Below are 14,484 nucleotides of genomic sequence, written 5' to 3' on the forward strand. Positions count from 1 at the left end.
TGTTTCTCCCAGTCTGTGTCTTGTCTTTGCACTACTCTAACAGTTTCTTTAGTAAAGCAAAATATTTTAATTTTTATAGTGTCTGTTCTTTAGCCAGTATCATCCTGTCTTGATTATTGTAGCTTTATAGTTAAGTCTTGACATCTACTATTTTGAGATTTCTAAATTTACTTCTTTTTAAAGTTATTTTGGTTATTCTAATTCCTTTGTCTTTCCCTATAAATTTTAGAATCAACTTGTTTATACATATTTAAAAGAAAAAGTTCCATTGGTATTTTGATTGATATTGCATTTAATTTATAGTATAACTTTTGCTGAGCACTAAATTCTTAACAATATTGAATCTTCCAATCTATTAACTCTGTATATCTCTCATTTTATTTCAGTCTTTTTTGGTTTCATTCATATAATCTTTAACATACAGAAACCTGCATGTATATCATCAAATATATACCTAAGTATTTTATTTTTTTGGTTCTATTTAAAATGGTAGTATTCTTGTTTTTCAAATAACTGTTGTTCATTGCTCATGTATATCAATATAATTGATTTTATATACAGTAACCTTTATATTGAGATGTCTGGGTTTTCTGAATTTTCTACGGGTAGAGTCATGTTTGTGAAGAGAAACATTATTATTTCTTTTTTTTCAATCTGTATCTTTTTAATTCTTGCCTTATAACAATGACTAAGACTTCCAGTATTATATTGTCTTTTCTTGCTTCCAGGCTTTGGGGAAAAGGTTTAGTCGTTCACGTTAAATATAGATATGTTTAATGTTTTTGTATATGTTCTTTATTAAGTTAAGGAAGTTTCCTTTTATATATAAGATTTATATATATATTATATATATAAGATTTTCTTTTTTCATAAATATATATTGAATTTGTCAAATGTATTTTGGCATCATTGACCTGATCATATGATTTATTTTATTTTATTTTGATTTTTAAAGTTTTTTTAAAGATGTATTTGTTTTAGAGAGAGAGAGAGAGAGAGAGTGTGTGTGTGTGTGTGTGTGTGTGTGTGTGTGTGTGTGTGTGAGAGAGAGAGAGAGAGCAGGGGGAGGGGTAGAGGGAGAGTGAGATAATCTCAAGCAGACTCCCCACTGAGCACAGAGCCTTCTGTATTCCAGGACCCTGAGATCATGACCTGAACTGAAGTCAAGAGTCAGATGCTTAACTGACTGAGCCAACCAGGCACCCCTTCTTTTTATTTTTTTTTTAAATATAATCAGTTAATATGCTAAACATCCCTCTAGGTACTGCTTTAACTACATTGTACAAAATTGGACTTGTTTCATTTTTATTCATTAAAAAAGTATTTTTAGTATCCTTTGAGAGTTATTCTTTGAGAGTTATTCTTCTCACATTATTTGGTATTGTACTGTTTAACTTTCATATGTTGATTTCCAAACATTTTTGGTTGTTCCGTATAAATTTGTTGTTTCTGGTTTAATTACATTATGATCCAAGAACACATTTTTGTATGATTTCTATCCCTTTAAATTTGTTAAGTTTTTTTTATGAACCAGAGAGACCAGATATAATATGGTCTACTTTAATGACCATTCCATGTGTACTTGAAAAAAAAAAAGTGTGCTCTGTTATTGGGGGGACTGTTTTATAAATGTAAATTAGGTAAAGTTGGTTGGTTGGTTGTGTTTTTCAGGCCTTCCATAGCCTTAACCAAATTCCTGCCTACTTGTTTTATCAGTTACTAATGAAAGACTGTTGAAATCTTCAACTACAAAGTGTGGATTTGTTGATTTTTTTCTTTCTTTCTATCAATATATACTACATGTGTTTTAGAGCTCTGTAAATTGTTGTACATCTGTTTGGATTTTATGTCTTCTTGGAGAATTGGCCATTTTATCATTATGTCCCTTTTTATCCTTGTTCTGACATCTGTTCCAACTGATGTTAATATAGCCTCCCCAGTGTTCCATCTAGCATGAACATTTATGCCCCTACCACAACAGCTACATTTTCCCTTTTCATTTCTGTCCCAAGGTGGATATTTTCTCAGGACTCACAGTTTCCTGTGAGCACATCGGGTGGAGTTTATTTACAAAAAGCCTGAGAGATGAAAGATAGTGTGAATTTCTATATCTGCAGTCACCATGCTTAGCAGCCAATCCATCTGCATGCTACCAATTTGTTAACTAGTCTTGCTGAGTTCTTTATTGTTGTCTGATATCTGCCCCAGGTAAGCAAGAGCTCATATGCTGCCTTTCTTTGAAGGTGCCTATTTCCCCCAGATATTATTGCATTAACTGGCTGCCCTGTGACTTCCTTTCTCTGATGATTTTAAGAAAAGATGTGCATTTTGAGTTTTTGTGCATTTTTGTTGTAAGGGTGGGAGAAAACATTATTTTCAATTGAGCATTTACATCACTGAATGGAAATGGGAAATCTCTAAGTTTTAAGAGTCTTTAGTAACTCTGTTGCTTAGTTTCTAGAATATTTTTATTCATTTTCTTATCTATTTAGATTTTTAAGCATCATGTTACATTTTCAATATTGTTCTAATATTACGGTGATTCCAATAATCTGTGTCTTATACCTATTGCCTTTCTCTTTTGTGATAGTTTGTCATCCTGTGTGATCTATAATTTTGAATATGAACTCATCTTCAGGTCTTTTCTTCTTTTTTCTTTTTTCTTACATACACACTGAACTGGGGAAATGATGTACAGAACAATTTTCTGTTTGCCTCCAAGGGAATTCTGAAGAGAGTATAAATTTAGACAACTAGCCTAAGATTTTTATTACTCATAAGTGAGTTTTGCTTCTTTCTTTATTCACAACCCTTGCTGCTTCCATAGCCTGCCTCAGTTTTCCTCAGCCACTTAGCAATTTTTCTAGGCCAATTTTCACTGACAAAAATCTTTTGAGACTACTAGTTTTAAGGGTTCAGACATCTTCTTCCCATAGTTCCTAGATTACAACCTTTTTCTTGATACTCAAGCTCCAGTTATAGGTACTATAGAATGATCTGAGATGCTTATATTGTCCAGCATGAACTTAAACTTTCAATGCTGGCTTGTTGGAAATTGTACCAGACCGTGTTTATATTGCTCCCCAAATTCAGTTGACGATGGTTTTCTAGTTAACTGTAATGATGGCCTTCCAGGAAATTCATTTCACAAGAGGGATACATGCTGGTGATATTTTTGGCAACATCACAATTACTAGGTTTCACCGTGGTTAATTAGGAAATTAATGGATGCTACACATGATCAGTATGGGAGCAAATGTTCATTATAAGCATTGTGATGAAGAGTAGCTGCTTTATGCCCTAGACAATACAGGCTAAAGATTTTTTACAGTGTGTCCAGCTTTTGTAAGTGTTTACTTGGGCAAGCCAGAACTTCCCATAGTAACGAGGTCTGCCATATAAATTAACACTCTTAAGAACCCACAGATCATCTGTGTGACAATTGATTCAGCATTTGCCAGACATTAATCTAAATGCTTTTCAGAATAGACCTTTTGAAGACAGGAAGAGAGGTTGCTAGAGAACTTGAGCTCTGAAGTCAAGCTGCCTGGGCTTGAGTTCCATCTGTATTGCTCAAAGGTTGTGTGAAGTTGAGTGATTTAAACCATTTTGTGCTTGTTTTCCTCCATTGTTGAGAGGATTAACTGAAAAAATATATGCCAAATATCATTTGTTATTATTTCACCCTGCTCCAATTTCATTCTCTCTCTTCATATACATATATAATGTATGTATATTTATTATATACATAAGTATACATATATATTTATGTAACATAATATATTCATATATTACATACCATTATATTTATATCCATATAAATCATTAATGTCACCAGGATAAGTTCTATGATCTCACTTATAAATACTCTTAATACCGCACATGAGATGTTTGAGCTAATTTATAATAACTAGGAGGTTTCTTATTACCTCATCATCAATCTTCAGCTTCAGTTTTTTTCTCAGCAATGTTTGCTTACTTTTCTAAGTCGGTCAACATTTTCTTTGATAGAAAAATTGATATAAAATACCTGAAGAGTTTTCCCATTTACTCTGTTGTCTATTTACATAACTAACACCAACCTGCTTCTTTACTTCTCTAAATACTCTACTAGGATGGAGTTTTCAACCAACACTGTTTTTGCCAGGTTTCCAGTGAATATGATAAAGACAAATTTATAAACAGATAATGTAAAATACGTATCAGATGTTTAAGCCTGATTTAATGAAAGAAAGCATTAGAATAGGAGTCAAGCCTTCAGGCTGGTTATGCAGGGTTTATCTTTTACTCATTATGTTAACTTTGGGAAATCACCTAACTTAACACCTATCATACAAATATAAAGGGTTAGGGGGCACCTGGGTGGCTCAGTTGGTTGAGCATCTGACTCTTGGTTTTGGCTTGGGTCATGATCTCGGGGTTATGGGATCGAGCCCCAGTTTGGGCTCCACCTCAGCAGAGTCTGCTTGAGATTTTCTCTCTCCCTCTCTCCCTAGGCCCGTCCCCCCACTCGCTCTCTCTCCCTCTCTAAAATAGTTAAGTAAATCTTAAAAATATATATATATAAAGGGTTGGTGTTTGAGATAAGATTATTTATTTATTTATTTGAGAGACAGATTGCGTGTGAGCATGAGCTAGGGGAAGGGGCAGAGGGAGAAGCAGACACCCTGCTGAGCAGGGAGCTTGATGCAGGGCTCTGTCCCGGGACCCTGGGATCATGATCTGAGCCTAAAGCAGACACTTAATTGAGACACCCAGGCACCCCACAAGTGATATTCTATAAATATCTCATAATATATAGAATACTTCATCAATTGATGGAAATAAATATACTGTTTTTACTTTTTTATAATTTCACAGAATTCTTCAACAAACATTCATTTGTTCCATGTCAACTTATATTTACCAGTACTATGAAAAGAAATGAAAGTAAAATGATTTCTAATGAGATAGAAACCTGTATTATTTTTTAGAAATCATCTCTATATTCAATAAAGCAAATTAAATTGCTCTACATTGAGGAGAGAAAAATGTCACCTTCACTCTTCTGCCAGAGCTGCAGAAATATATCAAAAGGTTCCATACATCATACATTTACTTTGAACAATTGAAAACAACTATTTATCAATAATAATCTCATTGTCACTTTTTAGTTGTGTTTCCAGGTGAGTTATTTAATTCATCAATATTTATTGAATATCAACTGTGGGCTTTTACTGATAGCAAAAAAGAATATAGCACAGATATCCTTTAAAAGTATAGATTATTCACTGCATGGAGCACTGGGTGTTCTGAACAAACAATGAATCAGGGAACACTACACCAAAACAAATGATGTAATATATGGTGATTAACATAACAATAAAAAATTTTAAAAAAAGATAGCTTATACTTCTCTTTCCGTTTTTCCAGCAAAGCCTAAAAATGTGCATAATCACCTAAAGCATTCTGTAAAATAAAATCAAAATGTCAAAAAAAAGTATAGATTATTCAACTATAGACTATATGTTACATGATATCAGAGGGCAAAGGAAGAAGAGAGAATTTCACATGAAATAGTTACAGAAATGTTTACTGAGAAAGTGATTTGAGCCACACCTTGATATTTGGTTAAGAGAAGTAGAGAAGAATGGAGTTGCTCAATATACGTAGGGACATTGAAAACCCAAATCTATAGGTAGTAAGGTAGACTGTGCATAGAAGAATTCAGAAAATTTTTTGGAAGTAGAACAGAGGAAGATATACAGGCTAGATTTTTATACAAATCTTAAAGGTCCTGGACTTTAATTTTTAGTGACAGAGAATGGGAGAAAAGACTATTTGAAGAAGAAAATGGTATGATATAATTAGTGTTGTATGAGTGTATTTGATAGATTATGATGGTGTTTGATCATAGATCTATTTCTCTACAATATTTTGTACTTTTGTGATCTATTAGGCTTGAATTCATTTGTAGATAACTGTATGATAAAGACATGTATACTAACTATTATGCATCACTAATATCCTTAGAACTTGGAAATACTGATTTTGTAGTTTAGATAATCTTAATGAGTCACTTGGAATATGAATTTCTAAAATTTTCCATTTTTTAAATATCAGCACAGCCTCCAAACATGGTTTTTAGCTAGTATTGGAATCATAATAGTGAGCAACACTGGAGGGTTATTAAAGAGTCTAAATATATGAATTGATACATTTTGTACAGGTGAAATTTTTTTGCTGATATTTACACTTTTAAACCTGTCAAGAAGATCTCAATTAAAATTCATGTTGAGAATCCCACGAGCTTTCTAATGTTACAGTTTTGATCAGTACATTGAAATGTAATGAACACAAATTATTCATAAAAAATATTTCCCTTCCATACTGATGGCTTTTAACACTTTAAAGAAGTAAACCCTGACTTATGTTTCCTAACACAACATGAGATTTTTAAAATCATTTAAAAAATCTATTTTTCTTGCTTATTCCATAAGGTAAGGCTACAGAAGGGAAGAGCTGTTGATTTGTCTGTACTCTTCATGTATGTGACTAGCAAGTGCTAGGTATTAACTTCCAAGGTCTATAACAGTTATGAGCTTCCATTTTTCCCTATAACATTTCTAAAAAGAAAAATACCTGTTAATATAATTTAGAAATTTGTAGTGTTCATTGAAAGGAAGTATGATTCTTAGATAAAAAGTAAAGCATGAAAGCAGGGAAGTGATGTTACCAGCATTCTCTATTCTAGCATGTAAGCAGAATATAAAGAAATAACACCCATAAAGTAGACCAGTCTGACAGGGTGACCAACTCAGTTTTAAAATAGAATCCCAGGGGCGCCTGGGTGGCTCAGTGGGTTAAGCATCTGCCTTCAGCTCAGGTCATGATCCTGGAGTCCTGGGATCAAGCCCCTCATGGGGCTCCCTGCTCAGCTGAGAGCCTGCTTCTCCCCCTGCCCCTCTTTATCCCTCTCTCAAATAAATAAAGAAAATCTTAAAAATAAAATAAAATGAAGTCTTATGTCTCAGAAATTCCTTCCTTCCCAGGCAAAGTGAGACAGTCATCCTAGAATTGTTGACACACAAAAAAATTACACGTCAAACAAAGTTTATATGTGAAAACATAATATCAACTTAATTTTTTTCTTTTAAAACTCTTAGAAATAACTATCAATATTATTCAATTGTAAGGGTGAATATTTCCACCAATTACAATATTTATCAAAATGGGCAGTTAAGGTGACTTTGAAGTTCCATTATAGTACAAGGATATAGTGGTTGTGAATATTTAATAGGCTCTCAAAGTTAGAATTATAATTTTTATTTCTTTATAGCCATGTCATGCCTAGAAATAAATGATTATGGAACATTTTGGATTGATAAAAAGTAAAGGTATTATGAGAATAGGCCTTTAAGATGGACATTGAAGACCCTGGCAAACAAACATACTTTTCCGTAAAGTAACATTGGGAACAAGGTTTCCAGGGAAAGACTATGTTGCTAAATAATTTTTCTCATGTTTTCATGAGTAGTACTTAGGATGTAGGAAGGCAAATGTTTAGTAAATTTTTATTTCTTATACTTTTTTTAAAAAAGACAATCAATAAAAGAGAAAAATAAGTGTTTTTGTTCAAAAGACACCTGGGAAAGACTTAAGATTTCCCAAAAGATTTTTCTGACTTAATTTAGGTGAAGAAATTGTCTAAAAATGCTTTTGTACCAATATTTAAGAGATACATTCTGCTGATTTCTAATCATCTGAGACAGTCTACAGTAGAATTGTTTTCAACCTAGAAAGGATGTGGAGGAGAATTAGCCCATCATTCTAATAAATGCAAATTTTACTCAGTGGTAAAAATTGTTATTACTTAAGTCAAAATTAGAAGTGCATTAAGACAAAAAGAAAAGCAGTATTCTCCCATGCTAAAATATAACAAATATAATGTTTATTTCCTAAAATTGCATCCTATTCTCAATTAACATTCTTCACAATACACAGTATACAGATTAAGCCATGCTGCTAGGCTTCAGCCTTTGATTCATTCCCAAATCATTTTAAATGATTTAGGATTTACTATATTACCCCATTTCTACTGTCACCGATTCATATGTGATACTTGTCATCTAAGGCACAGAAGTCACTGCAAGACCAGATTTCACTTCTTCTAGCTCCCCCTCCAGTTTATGTCACATTAAATGATAAGAAATCTCTCTGAATTTTATCACATAATGTCTGAAAAACATATTATGGATCTTTCCTTCCTTCTGTAGAAATTAAGACTCTTCCTAACCTCCTTCTTAATTCTCATTTCTCTTCAACACAAGATCTTCAATCCAGAAAGGTTTCCATATTCTTTTTAATTTTTTTAAAAAAATTTCCTTTACTTTCAAACTTTTATTTTATTCCTATCTACAGAATATAAGTATGTTAATGTACTTCCCACGTTATTATGGATATATTAACATATATGCTAATATACTAAGTTACTCTTCCCATCTATATTTACCCTTGTAGATAAGTCCCTTTATTTAAAATTTATAATTGGACTCAAATTCACTTGATTATTTTTCTCCAGATGTTTACTGTGTATAATCTGTTCCCCCAAACTAGCATTTATACTTTAAATACATAAAAGATAGGTCTCACTTTTTTTTGTCACCATTTGCATACCTGTAACACTGCTAGACACATCTTCAAGTTGATAGTATATTTACTGATTTATTAACTGAAATAGGGAGCTGTGTCTAAGCTACAGATAGGAGCATGAAGTTCGGAACAAACATAAATTTTCTGTTAATACCGCTAAAATGAATTGAAGGGCAAGAGTTAGAGCTAAGACAAGATGCTAAATGCTCACACTTTTAGAAGAACTTCAGGATGAATTTTGTTTCCTGGATTTTCATGTGTTACATTTCTGTGACTAGAGAGTCACTCTATATAGATCTCTCTTCTAAGGTCAAAAATGGTAGGTCATTGTTTTTTAAAAATAGAACGGAGGACTCCTAGGAATCAAATGGTGCAAATATAATATGGCATTTGAAATTCTCAAATTAAAAAAGATAAAATTATATCCATAGTTTAAAAAATTTTTTTAAATATAAAAATGAAAGACAAACAAAAGTTGAAAAAAAATCACAGTTATTATACATATAAAATGTGTGAAGTACTCTTATAATTAATTTTAAAAGGTTAAATAACTCCATGGAAAACTGGAAAAAAGAATTATAGTGGCATTTCATAAAATATATTACTATAGGGGAACAATTAAATTATTAAAACAAATCAAGAAAAGAATATAATAAATCTATTCATTGTGATATGGAAAACATGCCTCCACATTTTCCTCTTATATATAGACGCATATGACGGTACATATGTGTGTGTGTATGTGTGTGCATGCATGCAAACAGAACCTTTCTGAGAAGACATATAAGAAACTATTATTCTGGGGCACGTGGGTGGCCCAGTCGTTAAGCATCTGCCTTCGGCTCAGGTCATGATCCCAGGGTCCTGGGATCAAGCCCCACATCGGGCTCTCTGCTCCATGGGAAGCCTGCTTTTCCCTCTCCCACTCCCCCTGCTTGTGTTCCCTCTCTCGCTGTGTCTCTGTCAAATAAATAAATAAAATCTTTAAAAAAAAAAAAGAAACCATTATTCCTGGGCTACTCTGGGAACCAGATGACTGGGGTAGGAGGGAGATAAACTTTTCAGTATATATCTATTTGTAATATTTGTACTTTTTATCACACAAATGTATTATTTTATAAGTACAGACAATTGACCTAATTATGTTATCTATAAACTATCTATATATAAATTATGTATTACATAAATTATAAAGGTATAAACTAATTGTGTATTTTATATTTATATCTATTATGTATCTTACATATATTATGTTATATATGTATGAATGTGTAAATGTGTGTATGTATGCATACATATATGTGTATGTGTAGAAATATATATATATATACTTACACGTGTATACATGCATGTTTTGTATTACAGAGAGTAAAATGGATATGCATACACTGTATATATACTGTGTGTATACATAACACAGTGTACATATATATGCACATACATAGTATAGTATAGTACAATGTATACTATATATGGTACATATCTGTTATATATACAACATATATACACATACATGTATATCTACATATACGTATATACAGCATTATATATGGATTATATATATGGATATATGGATTTTAATATATAATGTATGTTATATAATATGTACACAGAAAGAAGTTTTGATTTGCCTGTGTTCATTATGATAATATATTAAAACTAGAACTGAGAGTAGAATCTGTACATTATATATAAGTCTAGGGTTATTTCCATATTTTATCTATAAATAAATCATATTTTTACTTATATAATGGGACTTTATATTTTCATTCTTACATTCTTTTTTGTAAAGTTTATTGTTTCAACAAAATTTTTCCATTTGCTATTTTTCTGAAATACTTCCAATTTATTGCACTGCAGAATCTCTAATTAGGTTTTTAATTCCTATTTCTCATCGACTTTTCATGTCCTTTACCATCCACAGGAGTTAAATTGTAAGCCATTTTTTCCTTTGGCTTCATTCTGCTTTGCTGAAGTTCTAAAGTCAGCAAAATAACTTTAACTTTGCATTTTTATCACTTTTATCAGTTTTCTTCCCAAGTGTGTTTCCACTGTGGCTGGTTTTTATTGGCACCAGTGTGGATTATTACATTGAAAATTTGCATGGGAAATATCAGAAATGCTATTTTCTAGGATTCCCTCTGGAAAAATGTTAAAGATAGCACAGCCATTTCTATAATATCAATTTACTTATATGGAAATTGCATCAGAGGTTTCGGTTGACTTATAAAGTCTAAGAATTTATTGAGGAAGCCAAAGTTAGGTTTTATGAAAATAAATGAGTAAACATTACAAATATTTGTAAGAAGGCTTTGGAATGCGAAACCTAAATCATAAACATTTTAATAATACTAAAGTAATTTTTAAGTTTCAGGAATGTATGTATGGTGTGGTAAAGTAACCACGACTACAAATTTTTTGCTTTTCCTCCCATTAAGACATGGGGACTAAATCCCTTTCTTGTGTATCTAGAATGGCCTTAGTCACTTATTTGGTCAGTAGGAGGCTGTGGACTTCCAGGGTTCTGGGACTTTTAAGAATAGGTCATTAGAGTCCTACAGTCTCCATCCTGACCTCTTGGGATGTTTGCTTGAGGTGGACATGAGGAGGAAACGACCACAAAGTAAGAAAGCTGACTAACCTGAGACCACTATACCATGAAGAAGTCAATGCAACAAAGAGGCTCAAGGTAGGTAAGTGAAGAGGCCTCAAGGAGACAGTGTGTGGCTAGTTCCAGGGAGTTTAGAGAACCAGTTTAGGCATCAGACATGTGAGTGTGGACACCTATTGAACATTTCATCCTAGAAGATGTAAAGTTGAGAGGTAACAGGAACCCAATTATTAACCAGAATTGAGGCCCTAATGCAAACATCCATGGAAAGGCAGCCCAGCACAAAAACTATTAGTCTTTGTTCAGAAGAACGTGCAGAAATTTGAGAAGCCTAAGGGGAATTGTCTCCCAACACTGGTACAAGTAACTATATGGGTGATAATTTCACACATGTAAATGAAAAGGAAACAGTGAAAATGAATAAATGAATAAATTACTAGATTTTATTGGCCTGGAAGGCAGTAGTTATTCACCCATAATGTGAAATATAATTTCTTGGTGAAACGGAAAAGTCAATGATACTGTCATTTTCTAAGCAAAGCAAAATCAGATTTATAGATACAGAGAACAAACTGATGATTGCCCGAAGGGAGGATTATGGGGGTATGGGTGAAACAAATGAAGGGAAGTGGGAGACACAGGCTTCCAGTTATGGAATGAATAAGTCACAAGAAAAAAAGGCACAGCATAGGGAATATAGTCAATGATATCGTAATGGTGTTAGATGGGGACAGATGGGAGCCACATTTGTAGTGAGCAGAGCATAACATATAGAGATGTTGAGTCACTATGTCATACACCTGAAACTAATGTGACATTGTCTGTCAACTCTATTAAATGAAAAAATTTTAAACTGTCATTTTCTACATGTGACTTCTGTTAGATCATGAATTTTGTCTAGTATGTGTAAAAAGTGAGGTATATCGCAGAAAATGACTCAATTTTATCTCTAAACAACATCATTCCACTTTGGAGCATCAGAATAACAACATTTAAACAAGATGTAAAGGGTAATTATTTACTTTAAAAATTCATTTATGGCATGAGTAGATACATATCCTAGAGGGCTGAGAAGCTACTTGAACCCGCAGTTCAGGACTGATAATCTTGGAAAAAAAGCAGGAATCTGGCTATTAGCAAAAGTCCTAGACTAAATGTCACTGTTCAGTGTTTCACAATATTAATAACATTCACTGGAGAAGAATAATAACTGAAGATGGGATGAGAAATATTGTTTTATACAGTTGAATTAAGTTGCTATTAAGTTCAATTTTGCATATACACATGTATATGATGGAGAAGCGTTAAACACTATCACTATGTATATTACTGTAAATCAAGATGCCAGATAATTTTTGCTATTTTGCTAAGTTATGATTTATGAGCTGTGGTGTAGACTGGAAAACGTTCATCAAGACCACAGGGTAGGGGACAGCACTTGTAGAACATCTTTACCTGTAAGTTCTAAAGCAAAATGTTCCTTCTTAAAATATAAGTGTTTGCATCTGAATGCAACTTTACACACGACCTACTTCCTGAGAACCAATGGCAAAAAACATACCTGTGACGTGTTCAGTGTGAATGAAAGCTCTGAAAATAGTGAATATTATCAACTCACGGACACTGATTATATGTCTTTTCAGAACACTGTGTAGAGAAATTTGCAGTGACTATAGTTTCCTGGCTTCAAAGAGAAAAGATTCTCATATAATTTCTGAGCTGAAAATAGATTTTAAAAAATCATGATGAAGACAAATACCATGTGATTTCACTCACATGTGGAATTTAAGAAACAAAACAAAGAGACAAGCCAAAAAACAGACTCTTAACTCTAGAGAAGAAACTGATGGTTACCAGAGGGGAGGTGGGTGGGAGGATGGGGGAAACAGGTGATGGGGATTAAGGAGTGCACCTATTGTGATGAGCACTGAGTAATGTATAGAATTGTTGGATCACTATATTGTATACCCGAAACTAATATAACACTGTATGTTAACTATACTGGAATTAAGATTTTTTAAAGAGTGGGGCACCTGGGTGCCTCAGTCAGTTAGGCATCCGCCTTCAGCTTAGGTCATGATCCCAGGGTCCTGGGATCAAACCCCACATCAGGCTCCCTGCTCTGTGGGGAGCCTGCTTCTCCCTCTCCCTCGGCTGCTCCCTCTAGTTGTGCTCTCTCGCTCTCTCTCTGTCAAATAAATAAATAAATAAAAATCTTTAAAAAAATTTTTTTTAAATCATGATGACATCTATGATTTTAACTGACATACTAGTGCATCTTGGTGATATGTTTAGAATCATGGGCAACCTGAACTTCTTCAGAGCAAAACTATTAGAATTTTTCTTGTTAAATATACCATGACTTTAAAGATAGTTTTTTAAGACTGTACTGTATTTCATTAGTATATTATGCTATCTTTAAAAATATATGTAATAAGGGCGCCTGGGTGGCTCAGTCAGTTAAGCGTCTGCCTTTCCCTTTAGCTCAGGTCATGATCTCAAGGTGCTGGGAAGGAGCCCCGCATGGGCTCCCTGCTCAGTGGGGAGTCTCCTTCTCCCTCTCCCATTCCCCCTGCTTGTGCTCTCTCTCTCTTAAATAAATGAAAAAAATCTTTTAAAAAAATAGAGATTTTATCCTCCTGAATTTGCTGTTTTGTATGCCCATCAAATGTCTAGTGGTTGTTTAAAATTTGAGAAGCTCTCTTCTGAAGTCTCTCTAATGACACTATTTTGATGGGACCCTAGGATGCCTCTTCCCTGAGCATGGAGGCTTTCTTTAACAATCGTATTTTACTCATACACCAAAAGTCCACTCAAATGTCTCTTTATCCTTCTGTGTTCTTGACCACATTTATTAATAGTTTTAAAACTGTGTAGAGCATTAATGTGTATATGCCTTTCAGGCCTTTTAGGTCAGTTTAGTAAAACAATGAGTGCCTGTTAGGTACAAACTATATACCAAGCCTTCTTTTTCAGTTATTTTTGTACATACAAAGAGGGAGATAGCACACATGCTAAGCATTTATCAAAAGGGAGGAGAGGAGGATGTTATTTAGGGTTTGATTGTAGAAGCAGAACCCGTAGATGTGACATAGAATGAGAAATTTATAATAGGGATTTGACCTTATACAATCACGGTTGTTAGTTAACACTTTACATGTGGTTGTTGTTTCTGCTTCTGGGGCTTGGCCTGAAGTTCACAGGATGAGCATTTGGGAAGAAAAGATGGATGTGAAGCAGGA

This window comes from Callorhinus ursinus, unplaced genomic scaffold (genome assembly GCF_003265705.2).
Source record: "Callorhinus ursinus isolate GAN/ISIS: 27379988/994484 unplaced genomic scaffold, GSC_fseal_2.0 scaffold8, whole genome shotgun sequence".
Taxonomy (NCBI): Eukaryota; Metazoa; Chordata; class Mammalia; order Carnivora; family Otariidae; genus Callorhinus; species Callorhinus ursinus.